Source organism: Rhinolophus sinicus, chromosome 7 (genome assembly GCF_057876585.1).
Source record: "Rhinolophus sinicus isolate RSI-liver-muscle chromosome 7, RSI-T2T, whole genome shotgun sequence".
NCBI classification, from domain to species: domain Eukaryota; kingdom Metazoa; phylum Chordata; class Mammalia; order Chiroptera; family Rhinolophidae; genus Rhinolophus; species Rhinolophus sinicus.
Window position 1 is genome coordinate 30473944 of NC_142507.1, and position 24553 is coordinate 30498496.

The following is a 24553-nucleotide window of genomic DNA, read 5'->3' on the forward strand; positions in this document are numbered from 1 at the left end:
CCACTGGCCCTCCGGAGACCCTGGCGGCCCGCCCCGGGGGCTTCAATGGTGACTGCCAACGCCAGGGCAATGCCTCCTTAGCGGAGCCCAGCCCCGGGCACGACCGCACTCCGTTGGAGAAGCTGCCACTTCAACACAGCCTCAGTGCGTCTGTCCCAGTCCGTGTGCCCGCCTGTGCGTCCCTCCCACCCTCCCCCACCCCATGTCTGTCTGGCTCCGTGACATGCCAGTTGGGCTCTGGCTCTGGCTCAGGAGCTCTCTCCGCGCGTGCCAGCCCCCTCGCTCTCTGTCTCTGGCCATGTCTCTCTGTATGTCTAGATACATACATGTACGTGTATATACGTGTATATTTCCATCTCGCTCCCTCTTACTCCTCCTCCCGTTCTGTCTGTCTGTCCCTGTCCTGCGGGGACTCTAGTCCCTCTGCCCGCACAAAGACGCAGGAGTTGGCGAGGCCAAGAAGGAACACCAACAGAGCCAAGGATAGGGGGCTCATAGCACCATGTCTCACGGGCGGCTGGCTTGGAGACACGGCAAAGCCGGAGCCGCCCGATCCCCTACCTGCCGGCCGGCCGATTCTCAGCCAACCAACAGACCCCACAACCTACCGACCCACCAAGCCGGCCAACTGCATTCCGCGCCCCTCTGCAATTTGCATTCCTCCGCAGCCCCTCCGGTGGCCAATGGCCAACTGGCAACAGCTGATGGCCAAGCGGTCACAGCTGATGACCATGGAGCCCCCACGCAGCACCCCTCCGCGCGAGGCCCAGAGCCTGGAAACTGCTCTCTGCGAGTCTGTCCCCACAGTCCCCGTCTGTCTCTCTCCGCTTCTCTCTTGCTCCATCTCTGGCCTTCTCTCATCCTCTCTCTCACCTCCCTGGGTCAGGAGAGGTGACGCGTAGCCAGTGAAGCGACCGGAGATCGGGCGGGCCGCCGGTCCGGTCGCTGACGAGGGGCGAGGGCCCAGACAGAAGGCTGTGTGACGAAGGGTGGCGGCAGGCTGGAGGTGCTGCCCCCTGGTGGCGGGTGGCTCTCCCTGGCTTTGGGCCAGTGGGTGGAGCCGGCCAGGGCCATGGCCTGGGTTGCACGTCCCTAGGGTGGAGGGGCCTGAGAGGACCCTGCGACCCCCTCGGTGGCCCTGAGAGGTGGGGACAGCACAGCAGCAAGGGGGGTGTGCGGTTGTGGGGCTGGGGGGGGGATGAGAGGGGTTGGGGTAGGGGGGGCGTGGTAAAAGCCGTTCGGGGCCTGGGGAATCCCAGGACGCCAGGGCGCCCAGACATATGTCACAGTCAGGGAAGTGACAGAGGCCCGTGGAGCCACTGGGGGGCGCGAAGGGGCCTCGCTGCGGGCCAGGAGTAGCCCGTCGCCCACATCAGCGGCGTCCGGAGGAGGCGGAGAGCGGGCGGGCGGCGCTCAGGCAGACATGCTCGCCACCCGAGCGGCCCAGCAGCATGGCGCGCGCTCAGCAGGCAGGTCGGGAGCAGGCTCTTGCAGTGCCGGGAGCCGGGTCCCAGCGCCTAAGGCCATACCACCGTGAACGCGCCAGATCTCCTCTGATCTCGGAAGCTAAGCAGGGTCGGGCCTGGTTAGTACTTGGATGGGAGACCGCCTGGGAATACCTGTAGGCTTTTGCTCGCCTCTCCTTTTCGCCGCCGCCCCCCCCCCCCCGCATGGCTCCCTCCGAACCCCTGCCGCCCCTTGCCCCTCTGCAGCCGCCCAGCCAGCCGAAGGTCCCCCTGGCCAGAGGAGGGTCAGCCGCCCGGCACTACAAGCTCGCATGCCCGGTCGCACATCAGGCCCGTCGGCCAGGGCTAACCCCCACACCCTCTTCTTAGTCCTCTTCAGTCCCGCAGGCCGTCATCCCGAACCCTTCGCCGACCCGCGGTCGCCCCACCGCCGCCAGCGCTGCCCTCGCCCCCGCCGCCACCGCCAAATCCGCAGCCATCACCGCGCTCCCCACACCCCCCGCCGGCGCTGCCCTCACCCCTGCCCCCGCCCTCGCCGCCGCCATCGCTGTACTCCTTCAAACTCCCGCCTCTGCTCTCCCCTCTTCGGCCGCCAGCACCTCCCTCTTCCCCGCTACCGCCGCCGCCCGCGCCATCGCCTCCCCGCGCTCAGCGCTCGCCGACACAGCCCCCAACGCTGCCGCCGCCTCCATCGCCGACCTCGCAACCCTCCCGCGCCGCCGCTGCCGCCTCCGCCGCCATCGCTGCTCGCGATCAGCCCACGCTTCTGCCGCCGCCGCCACCACCGCGCTCCCCACCCCCTCCGCCAGCGCTCCCCTCACCCCCGCTCCCGCCGCCGCCATTGCCTCACTCCCTCAATCTCCCTCCTCTGCTCTCCCTGCCTCCAGCACCGCCATCACACCCGCCCCCGCCCCCGACGCCGCCTTCGACGTACTCCCTCAAACTCCCTCCTCGGCTCTCCCCCCCTCGGCCGCCAGCACCGCGCTCCCCATCCCCGCCTCCAGCACCGCCATCTCCCCCGCAACCGTCCCCGCCATCGCCATACTCCCTCAATCTCCCGCCTCTGCTCTCCCGGCTTCCGCCGTCAGCACCGCCCTCACGCCCTCCCCCCGCCCGCCCCCGCCGCCGCCGCCATCGAACCCCGTGCCCCAGCGCCCACCGTCAGAGCCCCCATTGTCGCCACCGCCATCGCCGACCTGTCGCCATCCACGCGGTTGCCATCGCCTACCTCGCCACCCACCCCTGCCTCCTCCGCGGACCCCGCCGCCCCCGCCGCGGCCGCCATCGCTCCTCGCGATCAGCCCCCGCTTCTGCCGCCGCCGCCGCCGCCGCCGCCGCCGCCGCCATCACCGCGCTCCCCACGCCCTCCGCCAGCGTTCCCCTCACCCCAGCACCCGCCCCCGCCGCCGCCATCGCCGTACTCCGTCAAACTCCCTGCTCTGCTCTACCCCCCTCGGCCGCCAGCACCGCGCTCCCCATTCCCGCCGCAAGTGCTGCCCTCTCCCCCACCCCCGCCCCCGCCGCCGCCGCCGCCGCCGCCGCCCGCTCCGCCGCCGCGGGGGTCCTCCCACAACTCCCAGGCCCAGGGTTGCCTGCTGGTGCAAGCCCCCACCAGCCTTGGGGGTGCGGTTGGGGGTAAACCTGGTGGCGGTAGGGGGGCGGTGTGTATGCCGGTCTGGGTCCGGGGAGTCCCAGGATGCCAGAGTTCCACGACTTCTGGCACCCTCAGGGAAGCGGCAGTGTCCCACGGAGCCTCGGGTGGCGCGAAGGGGCCTGGCTGCCGGCCAGGAGTAGCCCGCCGCCCACGCCAGGGGCATTCGGAGGAGGCGGGGAGCCGGACTGAGCGGGGACGCGGTGCTGGCAGAGCCGGCCAGCGTGTCGATGCTCGCCACCGGAGCTGAGCATCTGCATGGCGCGCGTTCACGAGGCAGGCCGGGTGCAGGCTCTTGGGGCGCGGGGAGCCGTGTCCCAGCGTCTACGGCCATACCACCCTGAACGCGCCCCATCTCCTCTGATCTGGGGAGTTAAGCAGGGAGGGGCCTGGTTAGTACTTGGATGGGAGACCGCCTGGGAATACCTGTAGGCTTTTGCTCGCCTCTCCTTTGGCGCCGCCGCCCCGGCGTGGCTCCCTCCGAACCCCTGCCGCCCCTTGCCTCTCTGCAGCCGCCCGGCCAGCCGAAGGTCCCCCTGGCCAGAGGAGGGTCAGCCGCCCGGCACTACAAGCTCGCATCCCCGGTCGCACACCAGGACCGTCGGCCAGGGCTCCCCCCCACTCCCTCTTCTTAGTGCTCTTGGCCGAGGCAGGCCGTCAGCCTGCCGCAGTTAGCCGCGTCTCGCTCGCCGCCGCCTCCCCGCCGTCGCAGGGCTCCCTCTCGCTCCCCGACACTGCCGCTGCCGCAACCCCCAACGCCCAAGCCCAGGGCTGCCTGCCGGCGGAGGCATCCATCAGGCTCTCTCCATCCCAGGACGTGCCGGTCCTTTGCACCTCGGCCCGAGCCCAGGGGACGCCCTTCCCTGCCCCTGCCCCTGGGACCCGACACACAGGATCGGCGTGTCCTCGGGCAAACGGGACGCCCACCCGCCCCGCCCCACCGGAGTCTTCTGTCTCCGCTGGCAGGCACCTCGCCCCACACCCCCGCGCGTCCCCTCCCGTCTCCCACAAGAGCCAGGAGCCCTCCCTTCCCGCCAGCCACGGTGTCCCCGACACACAGGGCACAAAGAGTCGGGACAAACCAGGGGACGGCGGGAGCAGCACCCCAACGCACAACGCGCCATCGACTCCAGGGAAGACCACCACAAGGGAAGAGCAGGCACGCAGGCACACAACCCTCACAACAAGGGTGCCTGGGGGCTGCCACTCTCCTCCCTCGGGCAGGTCCCTGGGCGGGGCTCAGAGCCCACTGGCCCTCCGCAGACCCTGGCGGCCCGCCCCGGGGGCTTCAATGGTGACTGCCAACGCCAGGGCAATGCCTCCTGAGCGGAGCCCAGCCCCGGGCACGACCGCACTCCGTTGGAGAAGCTGCCACTTCAACACAGCCTCAGTGCGTCTGTCCCAGTCCGTGTGCCCGCCTGTGCGTCCCTCCCACCCTCCCCCACCCCATGTCTGTCTGGCTCCGTGACATGCCAGTTGGGCTCTGGCTCTGGCTCAGGAGCTCTCTCCGCGCGTGCCAGCCCCCTCGCTCTCTGTCTCTGGCCATGTCTCTCTGTATGTCTAGATACATACATGTACGTGTATATACGTGTATATTTCCATCTCGCTCCCTCTTACTCCTCCTCCCGTTCTGTCTGTCTGTCCCTGTCCTGCGGGGACTCTAGTCCCTCTGCCCGCACAAAGACGCAGGAGTTGGCGAGGCCAAGAAGGAACACCAACAGAGCCAAGGATAGGGGGCTCATAGCACCATGTCTCACGGGCGGCTGGCTTGGAGACACGGCAAAGCCGGAGCCGCCCGATCCCCTACCTGCCGGCCGGCCGATTCTCAGCCAACCAACAGACCCCACAACCTACCGACCCACCAAGCCGGCCAACTGCATTCCGCGCCCCTCTGCAATTTGCATTCCTCCGCAGCCCCTCCGGTGGCCAATGGCCAACTGGCAACAGCTGATGGCCAAGCGGTCACAGCTGATGACCATGGAGCCCCCACGCAGCACCCCTCCGCGCGAGGCCCAGAGCCTGGAAACTGCTCTCTGCGAGTCTGTCCCCACAGTCCCCGTCTGTCTCTCTCCGCTTCTCTCTTGCTCCGTCTCTGGCCTTCTCTCATCCTCTCTCTCACCTCCCTGGGTCAGGAGAGGTGACGCGTAGCCAGTGAAGCGACCGGAGATCGGGCGGGCCGCCGGTCCGGTCGCTGACGAGGGGCGAGGGCCCAGACAGAAGGCTGTGTGACGAAGGGTGGCGGCAGGCTGGAGGTGCTGCCCCCTGGTGGCGGGTGGCTCTCCCTGGCTTTGGGCCAGTGGGTGGAGCCGGCCAGGGCCATGGCCTGGGTTGCACGTCCCTAGGGTGGAGGGGCCTGAGAGGACCCTGCGACCCCCTCGGTGGCCCTGAGAGGTGGGGACAGCACAGCAGCAAGGGGGGTGTGCGGTTGTGGGGCTGGGGGGGGGGATGAGAGGGGTTGGGGTAGGGGGGGCGTGGTAAAAGCCGTTCGGGGCCTGGGGAATCCCAGGACGCCAGGGCGCCCAGACATATGTCACAGTCAGGGAAGTGACAGAGGCCCGTGGAGCCACTGGGGGGCGCGAAGGGGCCTCGCTGCGGGCCAGGAGTAGCCCGTCGCCCACATCAGCGGCGTCCGGAGGAGGCGGAGAGCGGGCGGGCGGCGCTCAGGCAGACATGCTCGCCACCCGAGCGGCCCAGCAGCATGGCGCGCGCTCAGCAGGCAGGTCGGGAGCAGGCTCTTGCAGTGCCGGGAGCCGGGTCCCAGCGCCTAAGGCCATACCACCGTGAACGCGCCAGATCTCCTCTGATCTCGGAAGCTAAGCAGGGTCGGGCCTGGTTAGTACTTGGATGGGAGACCGCCTGGGAATACCTGTAGGCTTTTGCTCGCCTCTCCTTTTCGCCGCCCCCCCCCCCGCATGGCTCCCTCCGAACCCCTGCCGCCCCTTGCCCCTCTGCAGCCGCCCAGCCAGCCGAAGGTCCCCCTGGCCAGAGGAGGGTCAGCCGCCCGGCACTACAAGCTCGCATCCCCGGTCGCACATCAGGCCCGTCGTCCAGGGCTAACCCCCACACCCTCTTCTTAGTCCTCTTCAGTCCCGCAGGCCGTCATCCCGAACCCTTCGCCGACCTGCGGTCGCCCCACCGCAGCCAGCGCTGCCCTCGCCCCCGCCGCCACCGCCAAATCCGCAGCCATCACCGCGCTCCCCACACCCCCCGCCGGCGCTGCCCTCACCCCTGCCCCCGCCCTCGCCGCCGCCATCGCTGTACTCCTTCAAACTCCCGCCTCTGCTCTCCCCTCTTCGGCCGCCAGCACCTCCCTCTTCCCCGCTACCGCCGCCGCCCGCGCCATCGCCTCCCCGCGCTCAGCGCTCGCCGACACAGCCCCCAACGCTGCCGCCGCCTCCATCGCCGACCTCGCAACCCTCCCGCGCCGCCGCTGCCGCCTCCGCCGCCATCGCTGCTCGCGATCAGCCCACGCTTCTGCCGCCGCCGCCACCACCGCGCTCCCCACCCCCTCCGCCAGCGCTCCCCTCACCCCCGCTCCCGCCGCCGCCATTGCCTCACTCCCTCAATCTCCCTCCTCTGCTCTCCCTGCCTCCAGCACCGCCATCACACCCGCCCCCGCCCCCGACGCCGCCTTCGACGTACTCCCTCAAACTCCCTCCTCGGCTCTCCCCCCCTCGGCCGCCAGCACCGCGCTCCCCATCCCCGCCTCCAGCACCGCCATCTCCCCCGCAACCGTCCCCGCCATCGCCATACTCCCTCAATCTCCCGCCTCTGCTCTCCCGGCTTCCGCCGTCAGCACCGCCCTCACGCCCTCCCCCCGCCCGCCCCCGCCGCCGCCGCCATCGAACCCCGTGCCCCAGCGCCCACCGTCAGAGCCCCCATTGTCGCCACCGCCATCGCCGACCTGTCGCCATCCACGCGGTTGCCATCGCCTACCTCGCCACCCACCCCTGCCTCCTCCGCGGACCCCGCCGCCCCCGCCGCGGCCGCCATCGCTGCTCGCGATCAGCCCCCGCTTCTGCCGCCGCCGCCGCCGCCGCCGCCGCCGCCGCCATCACCGCGCTCCCCACGCCCTCCGCCAGCGTTCCCCTCACCCCAGCACCCGCCCCCGCCGCCGCCATCGCCGTACTCCGTCAAACTCCCTGCTCTGCTCTACCCCCCTCGGCCGCCAGCACCGCGCTCCCCATTCCCGCCGCAAGTGCTGCCCTCTCCCCCACCCCCGCCCCCGCCGCCGCCGCCGCCGCCGCCGCCCGCTCCGCCGCCGCGGGGGTCCTCCCACAACTCCCAGGCCCAGGGTTGCCTGCTGGTGCAAGCCCCCACCAGCCTTGGGGGTGCGGTTGGGGGTAAACCTGGTGGCGGTAGGGGGGCGGTGTGTATGCCGGTCTGGGTCCGGGGAGTCCCAGGATGCCAGAGTTCCACGACTTCTGGCACCCTCAGGGAAGCGGCAGTGTCCCACGGAGCCTCGGGTGGCGCGAAGGGGCCTCGCTGCCGGCCAGGAGTAGCCCGCCGCCCACGCCAGGGGCATTCGGAGGAGGCGGGGAGCCGGACTGAGCGGGGACGCGGTGCTGGCAGAGCCGGCCAGCGTGTCGATGCTCGCCACCGGAGCTGAGCATCTGCATGGCGCGCGTTCACGAGGCAGGCCGGGTGCAGGCTCTTGGGGCGCGGGGAGCCGTGTCCCAGCGTCTACGGCCATACCACCCTGAACGCGCCCCATCTCCTCTGATCTGGGGAGTTAAGCAGGGAGGGGCCTGGTTAGTACTTGGATGGGAGACCGCCTGGGAATACCTGTAGGCTTTTGCTCGCCTCTCCTTTGGCGCCGCCGCCCCGGCGTGGCTCCCTCCGAACCCCTGCCGCCCCTTGCCTCTCTGCAGCCGCCCGGCCAGCCGAAGGTCCCCCTGGCCAGAGGAGGGTCAGCCGCCCGGCACTACAAGCTCGCATCCCCGGTCGCACACCAGGACCGTCGGCCAGGGCTCCCCCCCACTCCCTCTTCTTAGTGCTCTTGGCCGAGGCAGGCCGTCAGCCTGCCGCAGTTAGCCGCGTCTCGCTCGCCGCCGCCTCCCCGCCGTCGCAGGGCTCCCTCTCGCTCCCCGACACTGCCGCTGCCGCAACCCCCAACGCCCAAGCCCAGGGCTGCCTGCCGGCGGAGGCATCCATCAGGCTCTCTCCATCCCAGGACGTGCCGGTCCTTTGCACCTCGGCCCGAGCCCAGGGGACGCCCTTCCCTGCCCCTGCCCCTGGGACCCGACACACAGGATCGGCGTGTCCTCGGGCAAACGGGACGCCCACCCGCCCCGCCCCACCGGAGTCTTCTGTCTCCGCTGGCAGGCACCTCGCCCCACACCCCCGCGCGTCCCCTCCCGTCTCCCACAAGAGCCAGGAGCCCTCCCTTCCCGCCAGCCACGGTGTCCCCGACACACAGGGCACAAAGAGTCGGGACAAACCAGGGGACGGCGGGAGCAGCACCCCAACGCACAACGCGCCATCGACTCCAGGGAAGACCACCACAAGGGAAGAGCAGGCACGCAGGCACACAACCCTCACAACAAGGGTGCCTGGGGGCTGCCACTCTCCTCCCTCGGGCAGGTCCCTGGGCGGGGCTCAGAGCCCACTGGCCCTCCGCAGACCCTGGCGGCCCGCCCCGGGGGCTTCAATGGTGACTGCCAACGCCAGGGCAATGCCTCCTGAGCGGAGCCCAGCCCCGGGCACGACCGCACTCCGTTGGAGAAGCTGCCACTTCAACACAGCCTCAGTGCGTCTGTCCCAGTCCGTGTGCCCGCCTGTGCGTCCCTCCCACCCTCCCCCACCCCATGTCTGTCTGGCTCCGTGACATGCCAGTTGGGCTCTGGCTCTGGCTCAGGAGCTCTCTCCGCGCGTGCCAGCCCCCTCGCTCTCTGTCTCTGGCCATGTCTCTCTGTATGTCTAGATACATACATGTACGTGTATATACGTGTATATTTCCATCTCGCTCCCTCTTACTCCTCCTCCCGTTCTGTCTGTCTGTCCCTGTCCTGCGGGGACTCTAGTCCCTCTGCCCGCACAAAGACGCAGGAGTTGGCGAGGCCAAGAAGGAACACCAACAGAGCCAAGGATAGGGGGCTCATAGCACCATGTCTCACGGGCGGCTGGCTTGGAGACACGGCAAAGCCGGAGCCGCCCGATCCCCTACCTGCCGGCCGGCCGATTCTCAGCCAACCAACAGACCCCACAACCTACCGACCCACCAAGCCGGCCAACTGCATTCCGCGCCCCTCTGCAATTTGCATTCCTCCGCAGCCCCTCCGGTGGCCAATGGCCAACTGGCAACAGCTGATGGCCAAGCGGTCACAGCTGATGACCATGGAGCCCCCACGCAGCACCCCTCCGCGCGAGGCCCAGAGCCTGGAAACTGCTCTCTGCGAGTCTGTCCCCACAGTCCCCGTCTGTCTCTCTCCGCTTCTCTCTTGCTCCGTCTCTGGCCTTCTCTCATCCTCTCTCTCACCTCCCTGGGTCAGGAGAGGTGACGCGTAGCCAGTGAAGCGACCGGAGATCGGGCGGGCCGCCGGTCCGGTCGCTGACGAGGGGCGAGGGCCCAGACAGAAGGCTGTGTGACGAAGGGTGGCGGCAGGCTGGAGGTGCTGCCCCCTGGTGGCGGGTGGCTCTCCCTGGCTTTGGGCCAGTGGGTGGAGCCGGCCAGGGCCATGGCCTGGGTTGCACGTCCCTAGGGTGGAGGGGCCTGAGAGGACCCTGCGACCCCCTCGGTGGCCCTGAGAGGTGGGGACAGCACAGCAGCAAGGGGGGTGTGCGGTTGTGGGGCTGGGGGGGGGGATGAGAGGGGTTGGGGTAGGGGGGGCGTGGTAAAAGCCGTTCGGGGCCTGGGGAATCCCAGGACGCCAGGGCGCCCAGACATATGTCACAGTCAGGGAAGTGACAGAGGCCCGTGGAGCCACTGGGGGGCGCGAAGGGGCCTCGCTGCGGGCCAGGAGTAGCCCGTCGCCCACATCAGCGGCGTCCGGAGGAGGCGGAGAGCGGGCGGGCGGCGCTCAGGCAGACATGCTCGCCACCCGAGCGGCCCAGCAGCATGGCGCGCGCTCAGCAGGCAGGTCGGGAGCAGGCTCTTGCAGTGCCGGGAGCCGGGTCCCAGCGCCTAAGGCCATACCACCGTGAACGCGCCAGATCTCCTCTGATCTCGGAAGCTAAGCAGGGTCGGGCCTGGTTAGTACTTGGATGGGAGACCGCCTGGGAATACCTGTAGGCTTTTGCTCGCCTCTCCTTTTCGCCGCCCCCCCCCCCGCATGGCTCCCTCCGAACCCCTGCCGCCCCTTGCCCCTCTGCAGCCGCCCAGCCAGCCGAAGGTCCCCCTGGCCAGAGGAGGGTCAGCCGCCCGGCACTACAAGCTCGCATCCCCGGTCGCACATCAGGCCCGTCGTCCAGGGCTAACCCCCACACCCTCTTCTTAGTCCTCTTCAGTCCCGCAGGCCGTCATCCCGAACCCTTCGCCGACCTGCGGTCGCCCCACCGCAGCCAGCGCTGCCCTCGCCCCCGCCGCCACCGCCAAATCCGCAGCCATCACCGCGCTCCCCACACCCCCCGCCGGCGCTGCCCTCACCCCTGCCCCCGCCCTCGCCGCCGCCATCGCTGTACTCCTTCAAACTCCCGCCTCTGCTCTCCCCTCTTCGGCCGCCAGCACCTCCCTCTTCCCCGCTACCGCCGCCGCCCGCGCCATCGCCTCCCCGCGCTCAGCGCTCGCCGACACAGCCCCCAACGCTGCCGCCGCCTCCATCGCCGACCTCGCAACCCTCCCGCGCCGCCGCTGCCGCCTCCGCCGCCATCGCTGCTCGCGATCAGCCCACGCTTCTGCCGCCGCCGCCACCACCGCGCTCCCCACCCCCTCCGCCAGCGCTCCCCTCACCCCCGCTCCCGCCGCCGCCATTGCCTCACTCCCTCAATCTCCCTCCTCTGCTCTCCCTGCCTCCAGCACCGCCATCACACCCGCCCCCGCCCCCGACGCCGCCTTCGACGTACTCCCTCAAACTCCCTCCTCGGCTCTCCCCCCCTCGGCCGCCAGCACCGCGCTCCCCATCCCCGCCTCCAGCACCGCCATCTCCCCCGCAACCGTCCCCGCCATCGCCATACTCCCTCAATCTCCCGCCTCTGCTCTCCCGGCTTCCGCCGTCAGCACCGCCCTCACGCCCTCCCCCCGCCCGCCCCCGCCGCCGCCGCCATCGAACCCCGTGCCCCAGCGCCCACCGTCAGAGCCCCCATTGTCGCCACCGCCATCGCCGACCTGTCGCCATCCACGCGGTTGCCATCGCCTACCTCGCCACCCACCCCTGCCTCCTCCGCGGACCCCGCCGCCCCCGCCGCGGCCGCCATCGCTGCTCGCGATCAGCCCCCGCTTCTGCCGCCGCCGCCGCCGCCGCCGCCGCCGCCGCCGCCGCCGCCGCCGCCATCACCGCGCTCCCCACGCCCTCCGCCAGCGTTCCCCTCACCCCAGCACCCGCCCCCGCCGCCGCCATCGCCGTACTCCGTCAAACTCCCTGCTCTGCTCTACCCCCCTCGGCCGCCAGCACCGCGCTCCCCATTCCCGCCGCAAGTGCTGCCCTCTCCCCCACCCCCGCCCCCGCCGCCGCCGCCGCCGCCGCCGCCCGCTCCGCCGCCGCGGGGGTCCTCCCACAACTCCCAGGCCCAGGGTTGCCTGCTGGTGCAAGCCCCCACCAGCCTTGGGGGTGCGGTTGGGGGTAAACCTGGTGGCGGTAGGGGGGCGGTGTGTATGCCGGTCTGGGTCCGGGGAGTCCCAGGACGCCAGAGTTCCACGACTTCTGGCACCCTCAGGGAAGCGGCAGTGTCCCACGGAGCCTCGGGTGGCGCGAAGGGGCCTGGCTGCCGGCCAGGAGTAGCCCGCCGCCCACGCCAGGGGCATTCGGAGGAGGCGGGGAGCCGGACTGAGCGGGGACGCGGTGCTGGCAGAGCCGGCCAGCGTGTCGATGCTCGCCACCGGAGCTGAGCATCTGCATGGCGCGCGTTCACGAGGCAGGCCGGGTGCAGGCTCTTGGGGCGCGGGGAGCCGTGTCCCAGCGTCTACGGCCATACCACCCTGAACGCGCCCCATCTCCTCTGATCTGGGGAGTTAAGCAGGGAGGGGCCTGGTTAGTACTTGGATGGGAGACCGCCTGGGAATACCTGTAGGCTTTTGCTCGCCTCTCCTTTGGCGCCGCCGCCCCGGCGTGGCTCCCTCCGAACCCCTGCCGCCCCTTGCCTCTCTGCAGCCGCCCGGCCAGCCGAAGGTCCCCCTGGCCAGAGGAGGGTCAGCCGCCCGGCACTACAAGCTCGCATCCCCGGTCGCACACCAGGACCGTCGGCCAGGGCTCCCCCCCACTCCCTCTTCTTAGTGCTCTTGGCCGAGGCAGGCCGTCAGCCTGCCGCAGTTAGCCGCGTCTCGCTCGCCGCCGCCTCCCCGCCGTCGCAGGGCTCCCTCTCGCTCCCCGACACTGCCGCTGCCGCAACCCCCAACGCCCAAGCCCAGGGCTGCCTGCCGGCGGAGGCATCCATCAGGCTCTCTCCATCCCAGGACGTGCCGGTCCTTTGCACCTCGGCCCGAGCCCAGGGGACGCCCTTCCCTGCCCCTGCCCCTGGGACCCGACACACAGGATCGGCGTGTCCTCGGGCAAACGGGACGCCCACCCGCCCCGCCCCACCGGAGTCTTCTGTCTCCGCTGGCAGGCACCTCGCCCCACACCCCCGCGCGTCCCCTCCCGTCTCCCACAAGAGCCAGGAGCCCTCCCTTCCCGCCAGCCACGGTGTCCCCGACACACAGGGCACAAAGAGTCGGGACAAACCAGGGGACGGCGGGAGCAGCACCCCAACGCACAACGCGCCATCGACTCCAGGGAAGACCACCACAAGGGAAGAGCAGGCACGCAGGCACACAACCCTCACAACAAGGGTGCCTGGGGGCTGCCACTCTCCTCCCTCGGGCAGGTCCCTGGGCGGGGCTCAGAGCCCACTGGCCCTCCGGAGACCCTGGCGGCCCGCCCCGGGGGCTTCAATGGTGACTGCCAACGCCAGGGCAATGCCTCCTTAGCGGAGCCCAGCCCCGGGCACGACCGCACTCCGTTGGAGAAGCTGCCACTTCAACACAGCCTCAGTGCGTCTGTCCCAGTCCGTGTGCCCGCCTGTGCGTCCCTCCCACCCTCCCCCACCCCATGTCTGTCTGGCTCCGTGACATGCCAGTTGGGCTCTGGCTCTGGCTCAGGAGCTCTCTCCGCGCGTGCCAGCCCCCTCGCTCTCTGTCTCTGGCCATGTCTCTCTGTATGTCTAGATACATACATGTACGTGTATATACGTGTATATTTCCATCTCGCTCCCTCTTACTCCTCCTCCCGTTCTGTCTGTCTGTCCCTGTCCTGCGGGGACTCTAGTCCCTCTGCCCGCACAAAGACGCAGGAGTTGGCGAGGCCAAGAAGGAACACCAACAGAGCCAAGGATAGGGGGCTCATAGCACCATGTCTCACGGGCGGCTGGCTTGGAGACACGGCAAGCCGGAGCCGCCCGATCCCCTACCTGCCGGCCGGCCGATTCTCAGCCAACCAACAGACCCCCCAACCTACCGACCCACCAAGCCGGCCAACTGCATTCCGCGCCCCTCTGCAATTTGCATTCCTCCGCAGCCCCTCCGGTGGCCAATGGCCAACTGGCAACAGCTGATGGCCAAGCGGTCACAGCTGATGACCATGGAGCCCCCACGCAGCACCCCTCCGCGCGAGGCCCAGAGCCTGGAAACTGCTCTCTGCGAGTCTGTCCCCACAGTCCCCGTCTGTCTCTCTCCGCTTCTCTCTTGCTCCGTCTCTGGCCTTCTCTCATCCTCTCTCTCACCTCCCTGGGTCAGGAGAGGTGACGCGTAGCCAGTGAAGCGACCGGAGATCGGGCGGGCCGCCGGTCCGGTCGCTGACGAGGGGCGAGGGCCCAGACAGAAGGCTGTGTGACGAAGGGTGGCGGCAGGCTGGAGGTGCTGCCCCCTGGTGGCGGGTGGCTCTCCCTGGCTTTGGGCCAGTGGGTGGAGCCGGCCAGGGCCATGGCCTGGGTTGCACGTCCCTAGGGTGGAGGGGCCTGAGAGGACCCTGCGACCCCCTCGGTGGCCCTGAGAGGTGGGGACAGCACAGCAGCAAGGGGGGTGTGCGGTTGTGGGGCTGGGGGGGGGGATGAGAGGGGTTGGGGTAGGGGGGGCGTGGTAAAAGCCGTTCGGGGCCTGGGGAATCCCAGGACGCCAGGGCGCCCAGACATATGTCACAGTCAGGGAAGTGACAGAGGCCCGTGGAGCCACTGGGGGGCGCGAAGGGGCCTCGCTGCGGGCCAGGAGTAGCCCGTCGCCCACATCAGCGGCGTCCGGAGGAGGCGGAGAGCGGGCGGGCGGCGCTCAGGCAGACATGCTCGCCACCCGAGCGGCCCAGCAGCATGGCGCGCGCTCAGCAGGCAGGTCGGGAGCAGGCTCTTGCAGTGCCGGGAGCCGGGTCCCAGCGCCTAAGGCCATACCACCGTGAACGCGCCAGATCTCCTCTGATCTCGGAAGCTAAGCAGGGTCGGGCCTGGTTAGTACTTGGATGGGAGACCGCCTGGGAATACCTGTAGGCTTTTGCTCGCCTCTCCTTTTCGCCGCCGCCCCCCCCCCCCCCCCCCCCCCGCATGGCTCCCTCCGAACCCCTGCCTCCACTTGCCCCTCTGCAGCCGCCCAGCCAGCCGAAGGTCCCCCTGGCCAGAGGAGGGTCAGCCGCCCGGCACTACAAGCTCGCATCCCCGGTCGCACACCAGGCCCGTCGGCCAGGGCTAACCCCCACACCCTCTTCTTAGTCCTCTTCAGTCCCGCAGGCCGTCATCCCGAACCCTTCGCCGACCCGCGGTCGCCCCACCGCCGCCAGCGCTGCCCTCGCCCCCGCCGCCACCGCCAAATCCGCAGCCATCACCGCGCTCCCCACACCCCCCGCCGGCGCTGCCCTCACCCCTGCCCCCGCCCTCGCCGCCGCCATCGCTGTACTCCTTCAAACTCCCGCCTCTGCTCTCCCCTCTTCGGCCGCCAGCACCTCCCTCTTCCCCGCTACCGCCGCCGCCCGCGCCATCGCCTCCCCGCGCTCAGCGCTCGCCGACACAGCCCCCAACGCTGCCGCCGCCTCCATCGCCGACCTCGCAACCCTCCCGCGCCGCCGCTGCCGCCTCCGCCGCCATCGCTGCTCGCGATCAGCCCACGCTTCTGCCGCCGCCGCCACCACCGCGCTCCCCACCCCCTCCGCCAGCGCTCCCCTCACCCCCGCTCCCGCCGCCGCCATTGCCTCACTCCCTCAATCTCCCTCCTCTGCTCTCCCTGCCTCCAGCACCGCCATCACACCCGCCCCCGCCCCCGACGCCGCCTTCGACGTACTCCCTCAAACTCCCTCCTCGGCTCTCCCCCCCTCGGCCGCCAGCACCGCGCTCCCCATCCCCGCCTCCAGCACCGCCATCTCCCCCGCAACCGTCCCCGCCATCGCCATACTCCCTCAATCTCCCGCCTCTGCTCTCCCGGCTTCCGCCGTCAGCACCGCCCTCACGCCCTCCCCCCGCCCGCCCCCGCCGCCGCCGCCATCGAACCCCGTGCCCCAGCGCCCACCGTCAGAGCCCCCATTGTCGCCACCGCCATCGCCGACCTGTCGCCATCCACGCGGTTGCCATCGCCTACCTCGCCACCCACCCCTGCCTCCTCCGCGGACCCCGCCGCCCCCGCCGCGGCCGCCATCGCTGCTCGCGATCAGCCCCCGCTTCTGCCGCCGCCGCCGCCGCCGCCGCCGCCGCCGCCATCACCGCGCTCCCCACGCCCTCCGCCAGCGTTCCCCTCACCCCAGCACCCGCCCCCGCCGCCGCCATCGCCGTACTCCGTCAAACTCCCTGCTCTGCTCTACCCCCCTCGGCCGCCAGCACCGCGCTCCCCATTCCCGCCGCAAGTGCTGCCCTCTCCCCCACCCCCGCCCCCGCCGCCGCCGCCGCCGCCGCCGCCCGCTCCGCCGCCGCGGGGGTCCTCCCACAACTCCCAGGCCCAGGGTTGCCTGCTGGTGCAAGCCCCCACCAGCCTTGGGGGTGCGGTTGGGGGTAAACCTGGTGGCGGTAGGGGGGCGGTGTGTATGCCGGTCTGGGTCCGGGGAGTCCCAGGATGCCAGAGTTCCACGACTTCTGGCACCCTCAGGGAAGCGGCAGTGTCCCACGGAGCCTCGGGTGGCGCGAAGGGGCCTGGCTGCCGGCCAGGAGTAGCCCGCCGCCCACGCCAGGGGCATTCGGAGGAGGCGGGGAGCCGGACTGAGCGGGGACGCGGTGCTGGCAGAGCCGGCCAGCGTGTCGATGCTCGCCACCGGAGCTGAGCATCTGCATGGCGCGCGTTCACGAGGCAGGCCGGGTGCAGGCTCTTGGGGCGCGGGGAGCCGTGTCCCAGCGTCTACGGCCATACCACCCTGAACGCGCCCCATCTCCTCTGATCTGGGGAGTTAAGCAGGGAGGGGCCTGGTTAGTACTTGGATGGGAGACCGCCTGGGAATACCTGTAGGCTTTTGCTCGCCTCTCCTTTGGCGCCGCCGCCCCGGCGTGGCTCCCTCCGAACCCCTGCCGCCCCTTGCCTCTCTGCAGCCGCCCGGCCAGCCGAAGGTCCCCCTGGCCAGAGGAGGGTCAGCCGCCCGGCACTACAAGCTCGCATCCCCGGTCGCACACCAGGACCGTCGGCCAGGGCTCCCCCCCACTCCCTCTTCTTAGTGCTCTTGGCCGAGGCAGGCCGTCAGCCTGCCGCAGTTAGCCGCGTCTCGCTCGCCGCCGCCTCCCCGCCGTCGCAGGGCTCCCTCTCGCTCCCCGACACTGCCGCTGCCGCAACCCCCAACGCCCAAGCCCAGGGCTGCCTGCCGGCGGAGGCATCCATCAGGCTCTCTCCATCCCAGGACGTGCCGGTCCTTTGCACCTCGGCCCGAGCCCAGGGGACGCCCTTCCCTGCCCCTGCCCCTGGGACCCGACACACAGGATCGGCGTGTCCTCGGGCAAACGGGACGCCCACCCGCCCCGCCCCACCGGAGTCTTCTGTCTCCGCTGGCAGGCACCTCGCCCCACACCCCCGCGCGTCCCCTCCCGTCTCCCACAAGAGCCAGGAGCCCTCCCTTCCCGCCAGCCACGGTGTCCCCGACACACAGGGCACAAAGAGTCGGGACAAACCAGGGGACGGCGGGAGCAGCACCCCAACGCACAACGCGCCATCGACTCCAGGGAAGACCACCACAAGGGAAGAGCAGGCACGCAGGCACACAACCCTCACAACAAGGGTGCCTGGGGGCTGCCACTCTCCTCCCTCGGGCAGGTCCCTGGGCGGGGCTCAGAGCCCACTGGCCCTCCGGAGACCCTGGCGGCCCGCCCCGGGGGCTGCAATGGTGACTGCCAACGCCAGGGCAATGCCTCCTTAGCGGAGCCCAGCCCCGGGCACGACCGCACTCCGTTGGAGAAGCTGCCACTTCAACACAGCCTCAGTGCGTCTGTCCCAGTCCGTGTGCCCGCCTGTGCGTCCCTCCCACCCTCCCCCACCCCATGTCTGTCTGGCTCCGTGACATGCCAGTTGGGCTCTGGCTCTGGCTCAGGAGCTCTCTCCGCGCGTGCCAGCCCCCTCGCTCTCTGTCTCTGGCCATGTCTCTCTGTATGTCTAGATACATACATGTACGTGTATATACGTGTATATTTCCATCTCGCTCCCTCTTACTCCTCCTCCCGTTCTGTCTGTCTGTCCCTGTCCTGCGGGGACTCTAGTCCCTCTGCCCGCACAAAGACGCAGGAGTTGGCGAGGCCAAGAAGGAACACCAACAGAGCCAAGGATAGGGGGCTCATAGCACCATGTCTCACGGGCGGCTGGCTTGGAGACACGGCAAAGCCGGAGCCGCCCGATCCCCTACCTGCCGGCCGGCCGATTCTCAGCCAACCAACAGACCCCACAACCTACCGACCCACCAAGCCGGCCAACTGCATTCCGCGCCCCTCTGCAATTTGCATTCCTCCGCAGCCCCTCCGGTGGCCAATGGCCAACTGGCAACAGCTGATGGCCAAGCGGTCACAGCTGATGACCATGGAGCCCCCACGCAGCACCCCTCCGCGCGAGGCCCAGAGCCTGGAAACTGCTCTCTGCGAGTCTGTCCCCACAGTCCCCGTCTGTCTCTCTCCGCTTCTCTCTTGCTCCGTCTCTGGCCTTCTCTCATCCTCTCTCTCACCTCCCTGGGTCAGGAGAGGTGACGCGTAGCCAGTGAAGCGACCGGAGATCGGGCGGGCCGCCGGTCCGGTCGCTGACGAGGGGCGAGGGCCCAGACAGAAGGCTGTGTGACGAAGGGTGGCGGCAGGCTGGAGGTGCTGCCCCCTGGTGGCGGGTGGCTCTCCCTGGCTTTGGGCCAGTGGGTGGAGCCGGCCAGGGCCATGGCCTGGGTTGCACGTCCCTAGGGTGGAGGGGCCTGAGAGGACCCTGCGACCCCCTCGGTGGCCCTGAGAGGTGGGGACAGCACAGCAGCAAGGGGGGTGTGCGGTTGTGGGGCTGGGGGGGGGGATGAGAGGGGTTGGGGTAGGGGGGGCGTGGTAAAAGCCGTTCGGGGCCTGGGGAATCCCAGGACGCCAGGGCGCCCAGACATATGTCACAGTCAGGGAAGTGACAGAGGCCCGTGGAGCCACTGGGGGGCGCGAAGGGGCCTCGCTGCGGGCCAGGAGTAGCCCGTCGCCCACATCAGCGGCGTCCGGAGGAGGCGGAGAGCGGGCGGGCGGCGCTCAGGCAGACATGCTCGCCACCCGAGCGGCCCAGCAGCATGGCGCGCGCTCAGCAGGCAGGTCGGGAGCAGGCTCTTGCAGTGCCGGGAGCCGGGTCCCAGCGCCTAAGGCCATACCACCGTGAACGCGCCAGATCTCCTCTGATCTCGGAAGCTAAGCAGGGTCGGGCCTGGTTAGTACTTGGATGGGAGACCGCCTGGGAATACCTGTAGGCTTTTGCTCGCCTCTCCTTTTCGCCGCCGCCCCCCCCCCCCCCGCATGGCTCCCTCCGAACCCCTGCCTCCCCTTGCCCCTCTGCAGCCGCCCAGCCAGCCGAAGGTCCCCCTGGCCAGAGGAGGGTCAGCCGCCCGGCACTACAAGCTCGCATCCCCGGTCGCACACCAGGCCCGTCGGCCAGGGCTAACCCCCACACCCTCTTCTTAGTCCTCTTCAGTCCCGCAGGCCGTCATCCCGAACCCTTCGCCGACCCGCGGTCGCCCCACCGCCGCCAGCGCTGCCCTCGCCCCCGCCGCCACCGCCAAATCCGCAGCCATCACCGCGCTCCCCACACCCCCCGCCGGCGCTGCCCTCACCCCTGCCCCCGCCCTCGCCGCCGCCATCGCTGTACTCCTTCAAACTCCCGCCTCTGCTCTCCCCTCTTCGGCCGCCAGCACCTCCCTCTTCCCCTCTACCGCCGCCGCCCGCGCCATCGCCTCCCCGCGCTCAGCGCTCGCCGACACAGCCCCCAACGCTGCCGCCGCCTCCATCGCCGACCTCGCAACCCTCCCGCGCCGCCGCTGCCGCCTCCGCCGCCATCGCTGCTCGCGATCAGCCCACGCTTCTGCCGCCGCCGCCACCACCGCGCTCCCCACCCCCTCCGCCAGCGCTCCCCTCACCCCCGCTCCCGCCGCCGCCATTGCCTCACTCCCTCAATCTCCCTCCTCTGCTCTCCCTGCCTCCAGCACCGCCATCACACCCGCCCCCGCCCCCGACGCCGCCTTCGACGTACTCCCTCAAACTCCCTCCTCGGCTCTCCCCCCCTCGGCCGCCAGCACCGCGCTCCCCATCCCCGCCTCCAGCACCGCCATCTCCCCCGCAACCGTCCCCGCCATCGCCATACTCCCTCAATCTCCCGCCTCTGCTCTCCCGGCTTCCGCCGTCAGCACCGCCCTCACGCCCTCCCCCCCCCCCCGCCCGCCCCCGCCGCCGCCGCCATCGAACCCCGTGCCCCAGCGCCCACCGTCAGAGCCCCCATTGTCGCCACCGCCATCGCCGACCTGTCGCCATCCACGCGGTTGCCATCGCCTACCTCGCCACCCACCCCTGCCTCCTCCGCGGACCCCGCCGCCCCCGCCGCGGCCGCCATCGCTGCTCGCGATCAGCCCCCGCTTCTGCCGCCGCCGCCGCCGCCGCCGCCGCCATCACCGCGCTCCCCACGCCCTCCGCCAGCGTTCCCCTCACCCCAGCACCCGCCCCCGCCGCCGCCATCGCCGTACTCCGTCAAACTCCCTGCTCTGCTCTACCCCCCTCGGCCGCCAGCACCGCGCTCCCCATTCCCGCCGCAAGTGCTGCCCTCTCCCCCACCCCCGCCCCCGCCGCCGCCGCCGCCGCCGCCGCCGCCTGCTCCGCCGCCGCGGGGTTCCTCCCACAACTCCCAGGCCCAGGGTTGCCTGCTGGTGCAAGCCCCCACCAGCCTTGGGGGTGCGGTTGGGGGTAAACCTGGTGGCGGTAGGGGGGCGGTGTGTATGCCGGTCTGGGTCCGGGGAGTCCCAGGACGCCAGAGTTCCACGACTTCTGGCACCCTCAGGGAAGCGGCAGTGTCCCACGGAGCCTCGGGTGGCGCGAAGGGGCCTGGCTGCCGGCCAGGAGTAGCCCGCCGCCCACGCCAGGGGCATTCGGAGGAGGCGGGGAGCCGGACTGAGCGGGGACGCGGTGCTGGCAGAGCCGGCCAGCGTGTCGATGCTCGCCACCGGAGCTGAGCATCTGCATGGCGCGCGTTCACGAGGCAGGCCGGGTGCAGGCTCTTGGGGCGCGGGGAGCCGTGTCCCAGCGTCTACGGCCATACCACCCTGAACGCGCCCCATCTCCTCTGATCTGGGGAGTTAAGCAGGGAGGGGCCTGGTTAGTACTTGGATGGGAGACCGCCTGGGAATACCTGTAGGCTTTTGCTCGCCTCTCCTTTGGCGCCGCCGCCCCGGCGTGGCTCCCTCCGAACCCCTGCCGCCCCTTGCCTCTCTGCAGCCGCCCGGCCAGCCGAAGGTCCCCCTGGCCAGAGGAGGGTCAGCCGCCCGGCACTACAAGCTCGCATCCCCGGTCGCACACCAGGACCGTCGGCCAGGGCTCCCCCCCACTCCCTCTTCTTAGTGCTCTTGGCCGAGGCAGGCCGTCAGCCTGCCGCAGTTAGCCGCGTCTCGCTCGCCGCCGCCTCCCCGCCGTCGCAGGGCTCCCTCTCGCTCCCCGACACTGCCGCTGCCGCAACCCCCAACGCCCAAGCCCAGGGCTGCCTGCCGGCGGAGGCATCCATCAGGCTCTCTCCATCCCAGGACGTGCCGGTCCTTTGCACCTCGGCCCGAGCCCAGGGGACGCCCTTCCCTGCCCCTGCCCCTGGGACCCGACACACAGGATCGGCGTGTCCTCGGGCAAACGGGACGCCCACCCGCCCCGCCCCACCGGAGTCTTCTGTCTCCGCTGGCAGGCACCTCGCCCCACACCCCCGCGCGTCCCCTCCCGTCTCCCACAAGAGCCAGGAGCCCTCCCTTCCCGCCAGCCACGGTGTCCCCGACACACAGGGCACAAAGAGTCGGGACAAACCAGGGGACGGCGGGAGCAGCACCCCAACGCACAACGCGCCATCGACTCCAGGGAAGACCACCACAAGGGAAGAGCAGGCACGCAGGCACACAACCCTCACAACAAGGGTGCCTGGGGGCTGCCACTCTCCTCCCTCGGGCAGGTCCCTGGGCGGGGCTCAGAGCCCACTGGCCCTCCGGAGACCCTGGCGGCCCGCCCCGGGGGCTGCAATGGTGACTGCCAACGCCAGGGCAATGCCTCCTTAGCGGAGCCCAGCCCCGGGCACGACCGCACTCCGTTGGAGAAGCTGCCACTTCAACACAGCCTCAGTGCGTCTGTCCCAGTCCGTGTGCCCGCCTGTGCGTCCCTCCCACCCTCCCCCACCCCATGTCTGTCTGGCTCCGTGACATGCCAGTTGGGCTCTGGCTCTGGCTCAGGAGCTCTCTCCGCGCGTGCCAGCCCCCTCGCTCTCTGTCTCTGGCCATGTCTCTCTGTATGTCTAGATACATACATGTACGTGTATATACGTGTATATTTCCATCTCGCTCCCTCTTACTCCTCCTCCCGTTCTGTCTGTCTGTCCCTGTCCTGCGGGGACTCTAGTCCCTCTGCCCGCACAAAGACGCAGGAGTTGGCGAGGCCAAGAAGGAACACCAACAGAGCCAAGGATAGGGGGCTCATAGCACCATGTCTCACGGGCGGCTGGCTTGGAGACACGGCAAAGCCGGAGCCGCCCGATCCCCTACCTGCCGGCCGGCCGATTCTCAGCCAACCAACAGACCCCACAACCTACCGACCCACCAAGCCGGCCAACTGCATTCCGCGCCCCTCTGCAATTTGCATTCCTCCGCAGCCCCTCCGGTGGCCAATGGCCAACTGGCAACAGCTGATGGCCAAGCGGTCACAGCTGATGACCATGGAGCCCCCACGCAGCACCCCTCCGCGCGAGGCCCAGAGCCTGGAAACTGCTCTCTGCGAGTCTGTCCCCACAGTCCCCGTCTGTCTCTCTCCGCTTCTCTCTTGCTCCGTCTCTGGCCTTCTCTCATCCTCTCTCTCACCTCCCTGGGTCAGGAGAGGTGACGCGTAGCCAGTGAAGCGACCGGAGATCGGGCGGGCCGCCGGTCCGGTCGCTGACGAGGGGCGAGGGCCCAGACAGAAGGCTGTGTGACGAAGGGTGGCGGCAGGCTGGAGGTGCTGCCCCCTGGTGGCGGGTGGCTCTCCCTGGCTTTGGGCCAGTGGGTGGAGCCGGCCAGGGCCATGGCCTGGGTTGCACGTCCCTAGGGTGGAGGGGCCTGAGAGGACCCTGCGACCCCCTCGGTGGCCCTGAGAGGTGGGGACAGCACAGCAGCAAGGGGGGTGTGCGGTTGTGGGGCTGGGGGGGGGGATGAGAGGGGTTGGGGTAGGGGGGGCGTGGTAAAAGCCGTTCGGGGCCTGGGGAATCCCAGGACGCCAGGGCGCCCAGACATATGTCACAGTCAGGGAAGTGACAGAGGCCCGTGGAGCCACTGGGGGGCGCGAAGGGGCCTCGCTGCGGGCCAGGAGTAGCCCGTCGCCCACATCAGCGGCGTCCGGAGGAGGCGGAGAGCGGGCGGGCGGCGCTCAGGCAGACATGCTCGCCACCCGAGCGGCCCAGCAGCATGGCGCGCGCTCAGCAGGCAGGTCGGGAGCAGGCTCTTGCAGTGCCGGGAGCCGGGTCCCAGCGCCTAAGGCCATACCACCGTGAACGCGCCAGATCTCCTCTGATCTCGGAAGCTAAGCAGGGTCGGGCCTGGTTAGTACTTGGATGGGAGACCGCCTGGGAATACCTGTAGGCTTTTGCTCGCCTCTCCTTTTCGCCGCCCCCCCCCCCCCCCCCGCATGGCTCCCTCCGAACCCCTGCCGCCCCTTGCCCCTCTGCAGCCGCCCAGCCAGCCGAAGGTCCCCCTGGCCAGAGGAGGGTCAGCCGCCCGGCACTACAAGCTCGCATCCCCGGTCGCACACCAGGCCCGTCGGCCAGGGCTAACCCCCACACCCTCTTCTTAGTCCTCTTCAGTCCCGCAGGCCGTCATCCCGAACCCTTCGCCGACCCGCGGTCGCCCCACCGCCGCCAGCGCTGCCCTCGCCCCCGCCGCCACCGCCAAATCCGCAGCCATCACCGCGCTCCCCACACCCCCCGCCGGCGCTGCCCTCACCCCTGCCCCCGCCCTCGCCGCCGCCATCGCTGTACTCCTTCAAACTCCCGCCTCTGCTCTCCCCTCTTCGGCCGCCAGCACCTCCCTCTTCCCCTCTACCGCCGCCGCCCGCGCCATCGCCTCCCCGCGCTCAGCGCTCGCCGACACAGCCCCCAACGCTGCCGCCGCCTCCATCGCCGACCTCGCAACCCTCCCGCGCCGCCGCTGCCGCCTCCGCCGCCATCGCTGCTCGCGATCAGCCCACGCTTCTGCCGCCGCCGCCACCACCGCGCTCCCCACCCCCTCCGCCAGCGCTCCCCTCACCCCCGCTCCCGCCGCCGCCATTGCCTCACTCCCTCAATCTCCCTCCTCTGCTCTCCCTGCCTCCAGCACCGCCATCACACCCGCCCCCGCCCCCGACGCCGCCTTCGACGTACTCCCTCAAACTCCCTCCTCGGCTCTCCCCCCCTCGGCCGCCAGCACCGCGCTCCCCATCCCCGCCTCCAGCACCGCCATCTCCCCCGCAACCGTCCCCGCCATCGCCATACTCCCTCAATCTCCCGCCTCTGCTCTCCCGGCTTCCGCCGTCAGCACCGCCCTCACGCCCTCCCCCCCCCCCGCCCGCCCCCGCCGCCGCCGCCATCGAACCCCGTGCCCCAGCGCCCACCGTCAGAGCCCCCATTGTCGCCACCGCCATCGCCGACCTGTCGCCATCCACGCGGTTGCCATCGCCTACCTCGCCACCCACCCCT

The 24553-nt window shown here is 70.6% G+C and overlaps 11 pseudogenes; all 11 read left to right on the forward strand.

Annotated features, from left to right (window-relative positions):
• Positions 1-1515: 1515 nt before the first annotated feature.
• LOC148757726 (5S ribosomal RNA) lies at positions 1516-1635 on the forward strand (annotated as a pseudogene).
• Positions 1636-3439: 1804 nt separating this feature from the next.
• Positions 3440-3559, forward strand: LOC148757727 (5S ribosomal RNA; annotated as a pseudogene).
• Positions 3560-5879: 2320 nt separating this feature from the next.
• LOC148757728 (5S ribosomal RNA) lies at positions 5880-5999 on the forward strand (annotated as a pseudogene).
• A 1799-nt stretch (positions 6000-7798) lies between these two features.
• Positions 7799-7918, forward strand: LOC148757729 (5S ribosomal RNA; annotated as a pseudogene).
• Positions 7919-10238: 2320 nt separating this feature from the next.
• Positions 10239-10358, forward strand: LOC148757730 (5S ribosomal RNA; annotated as a pseudogene).
• Positions 10359-12172: 1814 nt separating this feature from the next.
• On the forward strand, positions 12173-12292 carry LOC148757731 (5S ribosomal RNA; annotated as a pseudogene).
• Positions 12293-14611: 2319 nt separating this feature from the next.
• LOC148757732 (5S ribosomal RNA) lies at positions 14612-14731 on the forward strand (annotated as a pseudogene).
• A 1813-nt stretch (positions 14732-16544) lies between these two features.
• LOC148757733 (5S ribosomal RNA) lies at positions 16545-16664 on the forward strand (annotated as a pseudogene).
• Positions 16665-18984: 2320 nt separating this feature from the next.
• LOC148757734 (5S ribosomal RNA) lies at positions 18985-19104 on the forward strand (annotated as a pseudogene).
• A 1808-nt stretch (positions 19105-20912) lies between these two features.
• Positions 20913-21032, forward strand: LOC148757735 (5S ribosomal RNA; annotated as a pseudogene).
• Positions 21033-23352: 2320 nt separating this feature from the next.
• On the forward strand, positions 23353-23472 carry LOC148757736 (5S ribosomal RNA; annotated as a pseudogene).
• The last annotated feature ends 1081 nt before the right edge of the window (positions 23473-24553 follow it).